Raw genomic sequence first — 18,455 nt, 5'->3', positions numbered from 1 at the left:
TAACTCCATGTGGTCTCATTTGTAAAACAATGATACCACTAGCTTTTCTTACAGAAGAAAAAACAATTAATCAGAGTAATAGGCTAAATGTTCTGACTATGTGAAGGGGCTTGAGGATGCAAAATCATGCAAAATGTAATTCAACAAGTACAGGAGAGGTTATATAAATATTAACTATTGATCATTCAACAAGTGTATGAGAGGTCACATAAATATTAACTATTGATCATTATCGCTCTTCTAAAACGGTTAGAGACTCTGCCCCCATCAAGAATGCACTTGAAAACTGGGAACATAACAGTATAAAACCCATCTCAAGATATACCTTTTATTCAATGTATACGTATTTTTAAACTTGGTTTTCAAAAGAAAAATAATTTTGGTAAATAGACATTTATACTACCTAGTTGGAAGCATGTTTGAAAAGTGACTTTTCACCAAAAGATAGAACATAGGATTAAAGTGCCTGTGGAGGATCCATTTTCCTGGGCTCACATGTCTCTGAGAAACAGTGAAATCAGGTAATAAACATGAAGATGGGGTAACATAGAGGTTGGCTTAACAAAAATAACAGAAGCTGATTCGAAGCTAGCCTGAGTACTGTACCTAATTCATTCAATGGTAGGCTAATGCCTGGGCATTAGTCGTGCCCAGAACAGAGTGTGCTGTGATGTTTAATATGTGATACAGCAAGTAGGGCGGGGGTTGGGAACAGGACACCAACCTTCCATCTTTGTGTTTATTAAGCTGTATCACATGACGCCCACCTCCCTTAAATGGTATGCGTGCTGTGTCACGGGATACTGTAATGTGTAAAAGAAGGGAACGGAGGCAGATTCAATCACTCCCACCAACAAAGGCTTCTTTCTTGAGCCCTTTGAAAGGGTCTTTGGACACAGTGTCCTTGTGTAACAATCACTAAATCCTATTCTGTTGGAATTGTGATACGTCCTTGCTCCTGGCTACAGTTTGAGTGACTTCTCTCCTTTCACTTGTGGTAGGTGACCTATTTTACAGGACTTTCACCAAATGTTGCCCCAGTTCCCTCCAAAATTAAGTCCAACAAGAGGAAGGCCATCTTTGGGGAATCAAAGTGTTCATGCCACACACCGGGAAGCTTTGTGCAGGGATGTGCCCACTTAAGAAAGGCTGGTAGTTATGTCTTTTTTTCACATGCTCTAGATTGAACCTCTGCTTAAATAAAAGTTTTCATTTTTAAAAAAAAAAGGTGTGAAAAAAAAGTAAAACTGTCTCAACTGGCAAACCTTGATTTCTAGGTAGTTTGCCAACCTTTTCTGAATACGGCCACCAGCCCAGAATCTAGTGAAGGCATGGAGTAAAAAACTTTCTGACTTCCTGTCAAAAGAACTGATTTTATACAGTACCAACATGCTGTGTCCGTAGGCTTGTGTGAGGTCATCTACTACCTGTAATGTCTTCATAAAATCTGACGGTTTTTACCTACTAAAACTAACTAGCCTTGTTTCTGAGGCGGACCATTGGGAGAGTTTGTTGGTCAAAACAGTATTAGTTCTTATGGGTGAGTTGCTTGGATTCCAAATCAAAGTGTGAGACCAAAATAAGAAAGATTCTGCTGTTGACTGGGAAAATATCTTAAACAATTAAAAAGAAGACTTTTAGATCATTTATATAATAATGGCAATAACACCAAATAAGCCACCATCACAGTATTATTCTTTTCTCTCCCACTGCAGATGCAGCTGGTTTAAGGAACTAACCAGCCTTTCGCTGGCTCTGCTATCTTGCCTGTGTTTGTTGTGAATCAAAAGGGAAGGCCAGGTGAGAACCCTATCATGGACAAACCTCTCATATCTCCTGGATAAAGCAGCCTAAGTGTAGTGCTGTGGATATATGAGTAGTCCATAAGATTTATGCTGCCTCAAAGTATCATCTTAAAGCAAGGGAGTTTGCTGTTGATACACAAATGAACTTTCTTCTTATTCCAATTGAATCCATCACCACGGGTGTATTGATTTCAGTTTCCATACCTCAGCATGTTCTTTCTTTCCTTTTGGAAGTAATCCCCCTTGAAATTTATAGTAAAAATGGAATTCATCTTGTTCCTTCCTTGGATCCACTGGTCTTGGACTTGAACTCTTCTTGAATGCAGATATCCCAGAGAGTCAGAATTTGAACTTCTATTTCTAGGCTGAGAACAGTATCAGTCATGTTGTATCCTAAGCTAATAAGTGATTTAGGGTTTGTGGAATCTTTTCTTTTTCTCTTGAAACTAATCTCAGAACAATACACCATCGTAAGGTCATTGTCAACAGCTTGCTCAATTTGTCCTTTTAGAGAACCAATCCTTCCAAGCCTGGCCAGCTGTAGCCTCTTCACTTTAATGTGCTGCCATGTATCAGCCTTGGAATTCAGTCTGGCCTTGAATTTCAGCTGACTATATAATTCAAATGTAATTGCTGATGCACTTTCAAAAAACTTCAGGAAACTGTAAATGCTTATTTTAGTTTATAACAGTGACGGTATTTTATGTTTGAGGAATGTTAGCATGATGACTAGAAAAATGTACATTCATCATCCTCTATAATCTAAGACTATGTTAGCAGGTTTAGTCTGGAGATAAAGGTTCAGAGAGTGTTTTGTCTATTTATTTTGGAGAGTCTGAAACATCAAAAGTAGGTTTGTGACACTGTAGGTGAAAATAGGAGCCAGGAGTCTTTTCTAATCCCAGAGTTAGTATTTTTTTTACATCTTTATTGGGGTATTATTGCTTTACAATGGTGTGTTAGTTTCTGCTTTATAACAAAGTGAATCAGCTATACATATACATATATCCCTATATCTCGTCCCTCTTGCATCTCCCTCCCACCCTCCCTATCCCACCCCTCTAGGTGGTCACAAAGCACCGAGCTGATCTCCCTGTGCTATGCAGCTGCTTCCCACTAGCTATCTATTTTACATTTGGTAGTGTATATATGTCCATGCCACTCTCTCACTTCGTCCCAGCTTACGCTTCCACCTCCCTGTGTCCTCAAGTCCATTCTCTACGTCTGCATCTTTATTCCTGTCCTGCCCCTAGGTTCATCAGAACCATTTTTTTTTAGATTCCATATATATGTGTTAACATACGGTATTTGTTTTTCTCTTTCTGACTTACTTCACTCTGTATGACAGACTCTAGGTCCATCCACCTCACTACAAATAACTCAATTTTGTTTCTTTTTATGGCTGAGTAATATTCCATTGTATATATGTGCCACATCTTCTTTATCCATTCATCTGTCAATGGACACTTAGGTTGCTTCCATGTCCTGGCTATTGTAAATAGAGCTGCAATGAACATTGTGGTACATAACTCTTTTTGAATTATGGTTTTCTCAGGGTATATACCCAGTAGTGGGATTGCTGGGTTGTATGGTAGTTCTATTTTTAGTTTCTTAAGGAACCTCCATACTATTCTCCATTAATCTCAGAATTACTGTTAACTCATAAAATAGCCTTCCTTGTTCTCTATGCATGTGTCTCTTCATTACTTCGTTATAAACTAACACACCATTGTAAAGCAATTATACTCCAATAAAGATGTTAAAAAAAAAAAAAATACACTACCAAATGTAAAATAGATAACTAGTGGGAAGCAGCCGCATAGCACAGGGAGATCAGCTCGGTGCTTTGTGACCACCTAGAGGGATGGGATGGGGAGGGTGGGAGGGAGGGAGATGCAAGAGGGAAGAGAAATGGGAACATATTGTATATGTATAACTGATTCACTTTGTTATAAAGCAGAAGCTAACACACCATTGTAAGGCAATTATACTTCAATAAAGATGTTAAAAAAAAAAAAAAAAAAAAAAAAAAAAAAAAAAGATGACAGCATGTCCCAGCCATCACTGGGCTTTAGTAGGAAGGTGATACTTTGGAACCACAGACCACAAGCCCTGGGAGTTCATATCATGGCTTCTGGAATCATCCTCACAGTTCAGGGACTGGCTCTCACCAAGCCACACCTTCTTCCCAGCTGCTGCCAGGGTGGTTGTCCTAAAGAACACATTGTGCTAACCCTTTGTTTGCAAGATTAAGACCAAACTCCTAAGCATGGCATTCAAGGCTTCTCAATAATCTACACCTTCCCTTCAAGGCACTCTGTGCTTGGTCACTCAGAATCACTTAATTTGTCCTGATTTTGTTCTCTTCTTGTGTACCTCCAAGTCTTTTCATCTACACTTCCACCTGCTTTAAGTATTCTTCCTTTTTTTCTCAATGCAGAACCAGCGTTCATACCCTTCAATATATGTAGAGCTACGTCTTCTTACTTCAATGAACCCCTTCAATTCTTAGGTTAGAGAAAGTGGCTGTTCTCTCCTTGTCCACTGGATCCCTTCGCACCCAGCTTTTACTATTTTACTACCCTGTGCTTGTTAGTTGACTGTTTATGTTTTCACACTCACCTCCTGGAGATCGTGATCTTCTTAAAGCAAGAAGCTGAATCCTATTTGGTTTTGTCCCCCAACCCATATTGCTCAACCAAGGTGGGAGGGAGGAAGAGATGAGGAGTGAAAGAGGAGGGCCTTGGATGTCTCACAGACACTATATTTGGACTTAAGAAGTCCAAACTGGATATCTCCATGCTTCCCATCCCCATCCCCAATACACCACATTCTGGTCTCTCCTGGCTCCTCCATTTCACACACCTCACACTTGCATGTCTTCCTTGATGCTTCCTTTCCCCTTCCATGGCTAGGCCCTACTCATCTGTCCTTTATACCCAGTCCAGTGCTGGCCTCTCACTCACTCTCCACTCTCATGTGCTCCCTTCCTGGGCTTTGGCCACAAAAACTTCTGACAATTTCTCCAGAAGTTCCTCCATGTTCTTTCCACCTCATGACTTGAATGCACATATGACTGCAACGTTCTTCCTCTACGCCCCCCTTGGCTAAATCCTCCTCATCTGTTGGGCTTCACTTTAAACATAACTTCCTCAGAGACCTTTGTCTTATTCCCCTTCTTGAAGCATTCACCCACCTTGTCAATTCTCTAGAGAAGCGCATTGGTTGACATCCTCACACATAATTTGGATTCTTCTGTGTATTTCTTTGTTTGCATGTTATCTGTCTTTCTCTTTAGAAGGTATGTTCCATGGGTTATTCACTGGGTTTGCTGCACCCAGCTTTCTGAAGCCACTCTTTCCTCCTACCTGTTAACTAATCGGCTTCTGAAAGAGTCCATACAATCCTCGCATGATAGTATACTTGTGCATGGATTTTCTTCATCTTTTATTTTTCCTTGTGATGAGTAATAGCCACAAGGAGACACACTCACTCACGAGACTCACTTCCTTTGGGAGGGTAGAACTCAAACAATATGTGCAGCTTTCTACTAACATTCAGTTATAAAAGTAGAGAACTCGAAGACTCTGTCAAAAGCCTAGATCCTAAAGATTAAAAATGTTCCCATAAAACAACAGTTAATCCATATGTAAAATCAAAACATGTTAACACTCTCCTGAAGTCCACGAATGAGAAATGATGCAGATCCTATTAACTAAGTGTTAAATGATAAAAAATTCAGCATAAGAAAGGAGAAACAGTAAACTTCTAATGGTCATTAAAACCCCCCATGAAAATCCCAGTATTTAAAATTCCATAATTAGACCAGCCAAAGGAATAGTCCTTTTTTTAAACTTTTCCAATTGCTTTTACTCTTTATTCCATCTCAAGCCATTTCATGATGAAACATTATTATTAAAATTATAAAAAATGTGGGACTTCCCTGGTGGTCCAGTGGTTAAGACTTTGCCTTCCAATGCAGGGGGTGTGAGTTCGATCCCTGGTCGAGCAGCTAAGATCCCACATACCTCGCAGCCAAAAAAACAAAACAGAAAACAGAAGCAATGTTGTAACAAATTCAAAAAGACTTTAAAAATGATCCACATCAAAAAAATCTTTAGAAAAAAAATTATAAAAAATGTATCAGTGTTGTTTTAAAATCATATCTGAAATGGGTGTAGGGAACTAAAGAAAATGTATTTTTATTTAGCGAAATTCCTTGTGTTCAGCCCAAGAATGGGTCTGGGCACTTCAGACTGTAAGGTTTTGCTGCATGTGGGTCCTGTGTATATAGATCTGGTTGTACTTCATTTCCAGCTGTTGGTACTTAACACAACTAAGATGCTCTTGAGAACACCAGATGGTCCAATCATAGAAGTTTAAAGAGTGGATCTCCTTTGGGGTTTTTAGTGCTCATGGTAAGTTTACCTTATCCCCCTTTTGTATGCAGAATTTTTATCATTGTAGCACCTTCTCAATAAGATCTGAATTGTTTCTCATTGGTGGACTTCAGGAGAGCCCAACATGTCTTGGTTTGATTTATTTATTAACTGCCATGTGTTACCTAGGTTTTTGACAGAGCCTTTGAATTCTCCCATTTAAAGAAAAAATGAATACGGTTTAAGGCATTTTTAGATCTCATGATTTTATGATGAATTCATGAGACAACAATTCAGATTGAATATTAGAAAAATATTCCAGCTGGGAAATAACACCTCAAGGGAAGAGGGAGAATTCCCTCTGCTTGAGTCAGACTGGTTTGTATAAAACTCAGGCAAGGGATGAAACAGGGAGACCAAGCCAAGGGGAACTGGCCCTACATAACCCAACATGGTCTTTCCATTTCTAATTTCTGAGTTTGTGAGTCTTGTGGGAATTTTTCAACCCATAAAAAGCGCCCTTTTTCTGTCCCTTGTAATGGCCTAATGAAATAAACACTCATAAATATATGAAGTTCCCAAAGATAAGATCTGAACATCGTTCTCTTATCTTTTATGTGGCAGTGGAGTTTTTACCATCACTGTATTGATCACGTGACTTCTTGGAACTATTTCCCCCCTTACACTGAAGGTCAGAACTCCTGTCATTTGATTCTTTTAAACCTTTGGATGCCTAAGTGCCTAGTGATTGAGGAAATTTAAATTTTATATGCTTTCTAACACTTGGTAAAGAGATAATTGGACCTTAGCAGCTACTTGTGATTTTTAACTGAATCTCTGCAAATCTGGCCCAGGACAGAGAGACCCTTTAAGAGGCAGGGTTAGAGGGTCTTAAAGAGCAAGCAGAGGTGCATAGAGCTATTTTGGCTGTGAAAATTGGATCAAAAACTCAAACTAAAGATATCCGATGGCAACCATGACATGGCAAAGATTTGTTTCTGCTGGAATGGAGCTTGCTCAGCTTTATAGTATCCAGGCCAACCTTGTGATCTTTCACCAACAGGCTAAGGCAAGAGTCACTTCCCCTCTCCTTTCCCTGGTGAATCTGTCAAGAGTCAGCCTGGAAACAACTTAGATCTTGTTCTTTCTTTTCTTAAAGTGTTATGATCTGTCACATTGTGCTTAGTGTATTTTGCACTGAAAATAATGTAAAGGTGGTATGTCCCTTAAGCCTGAGCAGCAATAAGTCTTATTCTTCTAGACTGAGGGCTTTGCACACCTGAAATACAGGTGAAGTAGAATTTCTTTTGCCCACTTTCAACTCCCTCTTCCTTGGCCCAAGCTTGGCTCTCCTGAAGAATGTTTTGTTTCCTATGGCTCTTATCCTTGCTACCTCTGGTGTAAGAAGAAACTTCCTCTCTGCTTAACAATAGCATATAGGAAAGTCGAACAACATGGGTCACTGAGGAAATGCAGAGAACCAGGATGGATCTGTTGTAATTTTATACTTCCTTGTTCTATTTCTTTCTTATTCTAGACAACATGCATGATTCTAAGTAAGTTTATGCTTTGGGATATGCATACACTTTCAATGACTCAAGCATTTAAAAATGTAAGTGTATGTTCATTTGGGCATTCAGGCAAGTGATCATCCCAAGTGCACTGAATCCCTACTACACCCTCACATCCCTGCTGCAGCTCCTGAGAGGGGACCGGCAAGAGCTTTCTGTTGGATCCACACACCAGGCTTGGATTCTTGAGTCTTCACAAATCAGTTATGGAAATTTGTGCCAACCTCTCCAAGGTCACTATGTTCTTAGATGAAGAATAGAGACAATATTACCTGTTTTGTGTATTTCACAGAGCAGTTATAAAAATCTATGGGATAATGTTTGTCCAAGCGCTTAGCATGATTAAATAGTTGGGTGTATCTATTATCATTATGCAAAAACTACTGATGAAAAAAACAGTTATAAATGGAATAACCAGCAAGGCATGGTTTCAACCCTTACAGGCTAAGACATTAAGAAGAAAGAATTCCATGTTGGGATTGTCAAAAACGCTTCGCTAAAAGAAGCAGATCTGAAGAAGGGAAAGGTGTAACCATGAGAAAGGAAGGGTGTGAACATTGCAGATGAAGACTAGGCAGTAGAAACAAAGGGACTTCAGCTTGAGCATACCTCTATGAAATTCTTACTCTGTGTGAGTTGTTTTTACGACTTTGATATCTCTCTTCCCTCCATATTATCTATGCATATAATATATATATATATATATGGAATTATGCACAGTTATATTGCTTTGCTCTAATAACAATATCCTAAGAGGAAGAGAGGAAGACATGTATATGATATATAGCCTTTCCATCATACCTTGAGAAAGTAAAATTTTATTTCACTGGGCATATGGAGTAATGATTTGACTTAAACTAAATATTTGGAACAATGAGATCTTTAGAATAGAGTTTTGATAAGTACATTTCCCATTGTCTCCTGAGAACTGAAAGGGCTGAGAAATGTGGTTTAAGACAAGAATACATCATCCTGTCAATATTACTGATTGTTTTACCCACTCAACTTTCAGATATACGGCCAACACCCAAAACAGGAGAGAAAAAAAGTGACAATGGCTGACAGATATAAAATGTCCCTTCTAACTTCAGAACTTGGGATTTTAAAAATATTTATAATTTACAAGAATAAACAATGAGCTAATAGTCCATAGGGTTCTCTGTGGCCAATTTGGACTTAAAACAGTGGTGGGTCAGTCTCAAATATCTAAAGTTCAAATTCCATTTGGATCATGACCAAGACATTCAAATAGATAGATGAAGTTTTTCAAACCTCTGGAGACTGGAAATGTGAGCTGGAAATTTCATGCGCCTTCATGGTATTTTTGATTCTTCTCGTTTGGGCAGAAATGAGAAATGAAGTTTAAGTTAAATGTTTCAGATTACTAAAAAATAAACGGACAATGTCCAAATATGAACTTTATAGTATAAGTACTCATTAAGCAGGTCTCTTTTCTAAAGTTCATAATCATTTTTATAAAATAGTCTTCATGAACTGTGTTAACTTAATATTTAATTGATTCATTCTTTCGGATAGTAAACAGTAGGAGAAATGATATAGTTGACTAAGTATTCTCTCCATAGACTTGTTCAGCTGATCCTCCAATTTTAGCAGTGGTTTGAAAGACACCTCCACTGTCTTATTTTTTTCTTTCTGGATGTAAAAACAAAAATCACACTTTTCCCAGTTCTTTAAAGGTATTTAAAGTGCTGAGTCCTATTGGGAGAGAAATCACACCTCATTTGGTTTAGATACATTAAGGCTGGGTCTACACAACTGGAGATGAAATGGAGCAAGACTGAAAAATATAGTGAGACTGATTTTCTGGAAAATGTGGATGTTGTGTCATCAGGGCAAAGTAGGGATGGCACCTCTATGTCCATGCTATCTGTCTTGGTGATAAAGTTGAACTGTGGCAAGTCAAATCAACTGAAATCTTTTTGGATTGATATGAATTAGCTGAAATTGATCAAATGTACCCACTTTCCATCATGTAGATCACAGAAAGAAAAGTTAACTGGTTCTCAAGAACAGACAAACTAATCAGTTCCAAAAGGTATATTAAGGTGTTCTCCTCTGGACTCCCATTTGTCCTAAGTTTGAAAACATGTCCCCTAACCCTGGAGCTCATTGCTCTTTCCATGGTTTTATTTAAAGCAGAAGAAGTTCAGGAACTATGACATACTCAGGCCTGCAACGAATAAACAGGCAGAATAGTTTGTGACAGCTACTCTTTTTTTGCAGCTGTTCCTTGCATAGAGTAGGTGAGCAGTAGTAAATGCTTGGTGAATTTAATCTATTTCTTTGGGGCAATGTAATTCAGGCTCAAAAAGCAGAAGAGAGATTAAAATGCCAAAGTGAAATCATATGGTTAAATTGTTTTTGTGTCCCTCTACCCTACCCCACCCCTAATTCAAATGCCTGAACACAAGAATCAAGGGCAGATTGGAAATCTTCACTGAGTAAAAGGAAAGATTTAATACCCTAATATTGAGAACACAAAACAGACCCAGCTTCAATTCCTGAATTCAAGACCTGAGTTCAAGTCCTAAGCCTACCATTTCCTAACTGCCATTTTTGGAGTGCCTTTTGTATACGGCCCTTCAAAAATCTTGCAGGAGTTTCAATGAGGCACATGATGTTCAAGGCACTGGAGATGGGGCAGCCTGCAAAATGTTTCCCAGATGCCAGGATAGGTATTGGGTGCATCAGTATTGCCCAAATGCCTAAAAATCCTCATGTTCTCTAGCTGGAAACTCACTATCTTGGGGTCTCTCTAGTGGAACCCAGGAGTCTGTATGGAGCAGGCATGACCCAGGAATACAAATATGGTGAGAACACAGTTTCTCACATGCATATGAGAAACTTCATTTTGGGAGTTTCCTAAGATTTTTAACTGAGGTATAAACTTAGCATTTTGGAGATAGTCAGGATATTTTTGAAATCTGCCTAGAGAAGTTGGAGAATAAGCACTTCATATGTTTGATGAGAAGATCATTGGGACAAGAGGTGTGACAGCATTTTACAAATTGCATCATCAATATAAACACATAAATATATGCTTATGTATGACAATACATGCATATGTATGACTATATGCAAATATGATCTGGTCAATGTCACATTTATCTTATACAAAGCCAAGTATGCTTCAAGTTGCCATTATTTGAAAGGGCTAAAAAAATAAGCTCTAGGTTGTTCAACACATGAGATCAACTTTATATTCTGAAACTAATAGGCCATTGCATCAACACTTTTTTGACAAGTATAATTATGTTTCCCCCAAACTTTTAATATTATCTTACTTGGGATGTGTGTGTGTATGTTGTCGGTTTATTCGTTTGTTTTTCTCCAACATATGACGTGGGCAAAATCTTTGGTTAAGGACAATTAATACAACAGAGATCAACATTCATTATTTATAAGTTTAAATTATTTTTATTCCATATGTCATCGATAGGTTAGAAAAGCACCACTTATTCTCTTTAAACCTCTAAGTTAGCATTTCACTCGATGTTTTGTCTAGTCTGTAATCAGTAGAATTCTGGAGAGGTTTTCTGGTTTATTTTTTTCTTAGTCTCCACTTCCATTAGAAGAGCATAGGCATTTGAGGAGGCTTTGTGCACCCCCAGGGGAAGTTGTGGTCCACCTCACACCCACAACACCATTTGCAACAACAGACAAAACCATAAATACAGAGAGGTGACTTCTTATGTCACAGCTGGGTGTTCTTCTTACCCTTTGGATCTTCATTTTGGCATTTTTGTTCCCCAAGTCCTTGACTACTTATGTAAACAGGAGAGCTTTGGAAAGCAGTCCCCTGAGCTGCCTTGCTGGAAGATTCTTTCAAGCTGGAGAAGGCATCTCATGTTGGCTCCTTCTGAGCCCTGATTTGGTCTCCAAGTCTCACCACAGCCTGACTTCTTACTGCAAGCAGTACACTTTGATATGAAGTCTTATCAAATGCTTTTCTTTGATGGGGTACAGAATGCAGTGTGTTTCCTGGCTGAGCATGCTATAATACCTGCAGGGAACTTTCACAAGTTTGTTAGGCAAGTCCTTCCCCATAAATCTAGCAGTTGGCCTTGAAAAACCATCAGCTTTTTCAAGGTGCTCTTTAGCTAAAGCCCACTGCAAACATACCCAGTATTTCTTTTCACACCTGATTTCTTTTTGAGTCCATGAACTCAGCACCTGGTGAAGCCATACTTGAAAAATAACTTAATGTCACCATTCAGTTGGTTGGCAGTTACAAGACTTGAAATTCTTCTGGGGGCATCTTGGGACTCCTTGCTTTCATTCATTATTAAGAAGCATTATGGGTAGTCAAAAGACTGAGCTTTGGGGAAAAAAAGCTGTTCTGGGGCTTAATTCTGACTTTGGGGGAGTTATTTAAGCCCTGCAACTCAGTTTTTTCTCATGAATATAGTAGTTTACACTGTATTTGGTATAGATTTAGAATTATTGGGAGGACTAAATTAAAAATATATGTAAAGAGCTGAGCACATAGTAGGTCTTTCAAAAATATAAAATACAAATCTATTGAATACAAGGTTTAAGGGCTTTTAAAATAAGAAATCTCCTTAAATAATATTTTGATTGCTTTTCCTCTCTCAGCATGAGGCTTTGGGAAATTTCTCTAAAGCATGAAAAGCCTCTTTTCTCCTTCTGTTGCCACCAAGTCTCAAGTGACAGAAAACTTTGCACTGAGAACAGTAGAACCAGGGTCTCAGGATGACAGTGGTTTCTACCAATTAGACCTGAAAAGGGTACAACTGACTTAAAGGTGACTCTCATTTAAAATAATTAATCACTGCCTATTTGAAAACATGACATCATGGCCAGTTTTTATTTATTTTACTTTACAAACCACTCCCTTCTTTCCAGCAATTTTTCAGGATACTAAAAATAGTCTTACCCTAAACCTAACCAAACTGGCCTTATGATTTTTTCATTACACTCAACAGTGTTCTCACTGCTCTAAATCTCTGACTAGCATGCCAGAAAGTTATAGAGAATGTGTTTTGTTTATTTGAACTAAGCCAATGACCTTTTCAAGCATTCTCATCATGAGCTGCATATTACATAGAGTACCTTCTGTGCATAATGAACAAATAGGATCAAATTTTGGGGCCTTATGGGATAAAACTACATTTCCCCTTAGGTCGTCAACTTTTAAACGAGATGTTCTGCAGAACAGACAATGTTGACATGACATTATGGAGACACATCATGACAGGACAGCATTTTGTCACAAGGGTGATGTGTGAACTTCAGAAGATTTGGATCCTAAGTTTGGACACACTGCCAAGAATGTGGCTTCTTTTTTAGAGTATCCAGATGTCTCATGTCTGCAGAACTGAGCTTTTCAAATTGTTTATTTGTTGGTTTATATCAGAACAAGAAAGAGTACATTGCCTTCTTGAATCTAATTCAAGTCACTTCCAGAGTCTGAGAAACATACCATACCTTCAGACACTTATTTTTATCTGCTCTGTGGTTGACTTTTATTGACTGGATCAAAGTTAGGCTTATTTTAAAAGAATAAGCAAAAACAAAAGCAAAAATCTCCTTATTTTAAGCAAAGTCAAAATGTTAAATGTCATTTCATAAAAATTAGGGAATGGAATAGAAGACGGGGTTGGGGGAGATTATTTGAAGCTTTTATAACCTTGATGTTTCTCCATAAGCACCAAAGGGAAATCAAGCAGGGTCTTCATAGCCTTTCTCCATCGTGTGCCCAAACACATCACGTGCTAGCTCTGTCTCAGTCATCTGTAGAGAGCTGCCTCTGTATGCAGATTCCAGCAATGACCATCAGTAACGGCAATGGGATTTCCCAGGGACAAATGTATCATTTGATTCACTTTTGCTGTCATTTGTCTAAAACATAAACAGCACCGTGGATTTGGATATTATCAGAAAATCACAAATCATTTTTGTCACCTACCTTAGTTCTTGAAAAATTTGACCAGCTCCTGGTTAAAATAGGGAAACCCAATAGTTCAGTTTGGAAACTCATGGTTTGTTCCCTGCTGAGCCCACAGTGCACAAAACAGGGCACAAGATGGTTGTTGCTTTCATATTTATTAAATGAATGAGTGAATTGTTCAGACCAATATTATTGATTGCCTGCAATTAATAAAGAGTCTGGAACTTTAAACCCTGGCTTCAGGAGTGAGGATGGATCTCTCTCCGATGTGATCCCTGGGTGACACAATGAATTGGTACCCCCTTCCTTCATATTGGAATTTCATACATTTATCATGAACGGATTTCCACACATCATAATCAGTTATGATTTTCATAATTCTGGTTAATGAGTTCTGGTTTTGAAGTTCTGTTCTTCATTTTTGTGAATGAGTCATCAAGCCTAAGAAATTATGGAAACCTTAATGAAGCCATGTAATCTCATAATAATTTCTAGGAAACAAAATAGCAATGGGGCACAGGTTACCTTAAAGGTACACTCTTTACATACAGGACTAGAGCAGTGATTGTGTACCAGCTCAAGAAAACCACTTGAAAACTTGAAACAGAAGAGAAGAATCCTTGAACGCTACCCTGTACTGAGGTCTAACATCAAATTACATTTTTTTGATCAGTGATATAGTTAAAAACATGCAATATCCCAGGGAAAAAATAATTTAGAAATATCCTAATGTATGCTTAGGTAATTAATAAAGAATCTTAACAAAGAACTAGGAGAGACCTTAAGAGTCACCTGGCCCATCTTCCTACTTTGTACACTATTTATACCAAAAGAGAGGAAAAAAAATATAATGTGGCAACTACCTTGTACAGGTTAGCATTGTATAAGCAATGGGTACATTCCAGGGAGGAAGGAAAAAGGTATCTACGGAGTATCTGTATGGTACCTCACTAAGTGTCACCTTATTTCATCCTCTCAACAATGCTTTGTAGTTAAGTGTTGTGCCCACTCTTTTTATTTTTATATACGAGAATCAGCCACTTTCTTGTGAAGATTAAATGAGATAATGTGCGTAAAAGTGTTATCTAAATTGCAAGGTGCCATGCCACTCTTAGATATTGTCAGAGCCCATGAATTTATAAGAAGTCTCCGGTTCTTATACAGCTACAGACTCAGTGAGCTAGCAGCCAAGGACTGTATTTCCTTCTCATTAGAGAATGACTTGGGGCGGGGGACAGTAAAGAGCTAATTAGTGAAAAATTTTATTTTTCTGCGGGATTTCATTTTCATATCTAGAGCTTACTAATGAATAATAAGCCTTTATTGGTTTCCTGGCTTACCAAGACCTAGAATCAAGGTTCCAAAGACTGGGGCTGAATCTGGTAGCAGGGAAGAAGACAAAGCTTGTTCCTCCACCAGGGGATGTTGTAACTGGGGAAGAAAAATAAGGATGCTGGCATAGGAAGCAGTTTCTAAAGCTTGAAGCGAACTGAAAACTTTGCCCAAACTCTGACTCTGGGCCTGATCACCAGCAGTATCAACAGCAGGATATTTCTGCAGCTTCTCCAGGAATAGAAGCAGACAGTACAGTAACAGGAGAAGGGCAGGATGGGTTTCTGTTTTTAATGAACAAATCAGGCTCTAGTGATCTGGAAAGAAAGAGCCAGGATTGGAAAAGTCAGGGAGGTGGTTAGGCAAGGGTTAGTTGGGATTTAAGGAAAGGGTCCTTTGTTTTAAAGGTCCACAAATTCGTACTTGTGCCTTAACTATACAGTGTAGGTCCTTGGAGAAGGGTGTGTGTAGGTTGGCAAGACTATCGTGTCCTCTGTCAGCTGTCTGGAGAAGGTGTTGGTCTTAGAAGCATGGAAAACGGAGTTTCGGTGATGATGAAAGTCAGTAATCATTTGGGGTTTTACATTGTTCAGCAGAGCAATAGCTTGCTCATATTCCGCTTTCTGAAGATGTAAAGTACTGCTCTCAATCTTGTAGAAACAGAAAGAATCCCTGAACTTCTCTAAATCAAATTTACATGACTATCCCAACCCCAGACCAGTTGAACCCAATCCTTTGGTGTGGAACTTGGGCATCTATGTATTTTTGTTTGCTTGTTTCTGTTTCTTAAGTTTCCCAAGTGATTCTAATTGTAGTCAGTCTTGAGAACCATTGATTTAAAAGTTCTAAGATGAAAATTTGCAAGGAAAAGCTATTCTATTCAAATCACCTTTCCCATCATTACTCAGCTGTCAGTTATCCGAGATGACACATGGATATGTATCAAAGGGCAATTATTAGGAGGCAATTATTCTGGCAGGTAGAAACTGACACCATCTTGGTGGGTCTTATAATGTCACCACTTGCTACCAAAGCTTCATGGTCTGCTCCACATTAAGAATGAGGAGGTAGTATGTTAGGAGCCCAGTATGGTCTGTCTCGTGGGCACATGCTGTGAGTCTTATCTCTTTGATTATACAAAGGAGTCTCAAGAATGGGCTTCTCCCCTCTCCTGATAACTCTCAAACCCCAGACTTGAGGGGCTGCCTCCTTTTGAAATTAGCTAGCCTGCCAACATCTCTCACTGATGGCTACAGATGGCTACTGATTTTGTATAAAGTACATTGATGCTCCTTGTTTGAAGCCATGGATTATACACGTTTTCTGCAGAGCTGGCATTTGGATTATACTGGAATGCTGGAGACAAAATTCCCACAGTTTTGGTGGACATAATGATTAGTGTTCAAAGTGGAGTCTGGACAATTACAAAGGGATTAAGAATCTAGAAGATATTCAGATATCTGAAGGTAATTAGGACAAGGGAGACATGTAAGGAAGATTCTTGAAGATTCCTGCCACTGTCTTTTCATCTTTCTTTATGTTCTGTGCTAGGAACTCTCTCCAGTTATGAGAGAGGCCAGACAGTGCAGAATTGGCCAGAACCTGGGTTTCCGACAGAGTAGCAGATGCTGATCTAGGAAGGAACAGATCCTTAAAAAGTTTAGACCTCTAGAAAGGTCCAAGAGTAGTTCACTGGTTCCTACCAAAGCAGGAAGACAAAGTAAGGCTTCAGGGAGGTCTGGCAACAGGTGTGGAGAGATGTCTAAGACAGAGAGCAATCAGCATTTAGGAAGTACAGCAAAGCCAGTTTGAACTCTAGTCTTGAGCACTAGAGTTACGGGAAAGCATGCCAGGCTCTGGGAGAACTTATTCAATGGTGCTCAGAACAGGGGTACCATATAGAGAGCAAGACAATGAGTGAATTGGGACTCATGGGCAGGAGGAAGTATATTCAACGAGGCTAAGAGTTAAAGGCTTGTCCTGTGGAATAAGCCTGGAACCTGTCCTCTAGGAATGGGGAATAGATTTTGTCCAGCAGCCAAGGGGACTTCATGCCTGGCTGATGAACTTCTGGTCTACAGCTCCCTGAATTCCCCCGGCCCAGGGTCAGGATGATTTCCAGAGTCATCTCAGCCTGGACCTGTAGGTTGGGGTTAAGTGGTTCCAGCTTCTAAGGTTAGAAGGATATAGAGGCAGGAAGCCAAAGAGATACTCACCATAAATAATTTTTTTTTAATTCAATTCTTCTTTCCTCCCCCAACTACAGTTCAGTGAGGTAGACATATTCTAAGAATATGTTCAGAGGAAGAAGATTGACTAAACTATTCTAAGTCAAACGCAGCGGCTACAGCACTATGGCCAAAATTATTTCCTGCCAAAAACAGTCAAATATATTTCATGTTCTTTTATGCTCGAGAGTATCTGTAGGACACATAATATACTTTAAGTGCATATCGATACATACCAGAAAGCCATAGCTATGATGGAAGTATAATATTGATAAAATATGGTATTTTAAAAACCACTACTACCCCATCCCAACTTATTTTCAAGTGTGCCCTTATTTAAAATGTCTTATTTTTATTTAAGCCTTCGCAAAACTTCATTCATATTTTCTCACTTTAAAATGGAAAATCTTAAATACTTGGAAGATGTATTGCTGCCCTATAATTCACACACACACCTGACAATAAAAGACCCAACATACTGCTGATTTAGCAACTAAATAACCAGCTACATACACCTATTTTGTATCATCAAGTAGTGTGCATTCTTGAAGTGATAATGGAACTAAATTTGGAGAGAACAGGCCCGTAAGTTTCAGTTTATTTGTTTCACAATCACAGCCTCAAACTGAAGGGAAAATTACGCTGCAGTTTGATAAATAAAGCCCTATACATTCACCAACAAAATGCAAAATGAAAACTTCTAGAACTTCAAATAATCAAGGATCTTAGATTAATTCCATCAGTGGTGGAGAGTTTTTTTGTTGCTGGGAATTTGCTGGAGAATTTAGTATGAAAGCGCTCTAACTAGTGTCTGATTATATCAGTGTCTCCATTTCCTTTTAGAACACACATCTGCTGTTGTGGGGGAATTTTCGGAGGGGAGAGTGTGGTTGTGGTTATTATGGAAATACGACAACACCAAATATTTTAAAGCAGATGAGAAGAAACCCGCAGTCAGTTGGCTCACAAATGTTGTAGGCTTTCCACATCCAGGCACAAAGCAAGCAATGGGAACAGCAGCGTTCCTGGTGGCCTCTGCTTTATCTGTTTCAAACACTGGACTGCTCTTGTTATTTAACTGACTGGAGATTGTTTCCCCCCTTTATTCCCTCTCTCTCTTTTTTTAATTGTTGTTACTCTGTTTTGCCTGAAAGCTGCAGTATCTCACTGTTCATTATTCCCGGTTCAGTCAAATCCTGTCCAAAATT

At 38.8% G+C, this 18,455-nt stretch overlaps 1 long non-coding RNA gene across 2 annotated transcripts in view; it reads right to left on the bottom strand.

The window, feature by feature from the left end:
• LOC309654680 overlaps positions 1–18,455 on the bottom strand; it is a 128,862-nt gene that overhangs the window by 11,982 nt on the left and 98,425 nt on the right. The window contains exon 4 of one of the 2 annotated variants that reach the window (XR_014260396.1): positions 3,578–13,638. The exons of the other annotated variant lie outside the window; for it this stretch is intronic. This is a non-coding gene — a long non-coding RNA (uncharacterized lncRNA). Of the gene's footprint in view, positions 1–3,577; positions 13,639–18,455 lie in introns of those variants that run through there. 2 annotated transcript variants of the gene reach the window in all.

The sequence above is a fragment of the Balaenoptera physalus genome, assembly GCF_965194825.1.
Source record: "Balaenoptera physalus genome assembly, chromosome: 2".
Taxonomy (NCBI): Eukaryota; Metazoa; Chordata; class Mammalia; order Artiodactyla; family Balaenopteridae; genus Balaenoptera; species Balaenoptera physalus.
The sequence above is the reverse complement of the archived record's forward strand: the minus strand, read 5'-3'. Positions and strand labels throughout refer to the sequence as shown.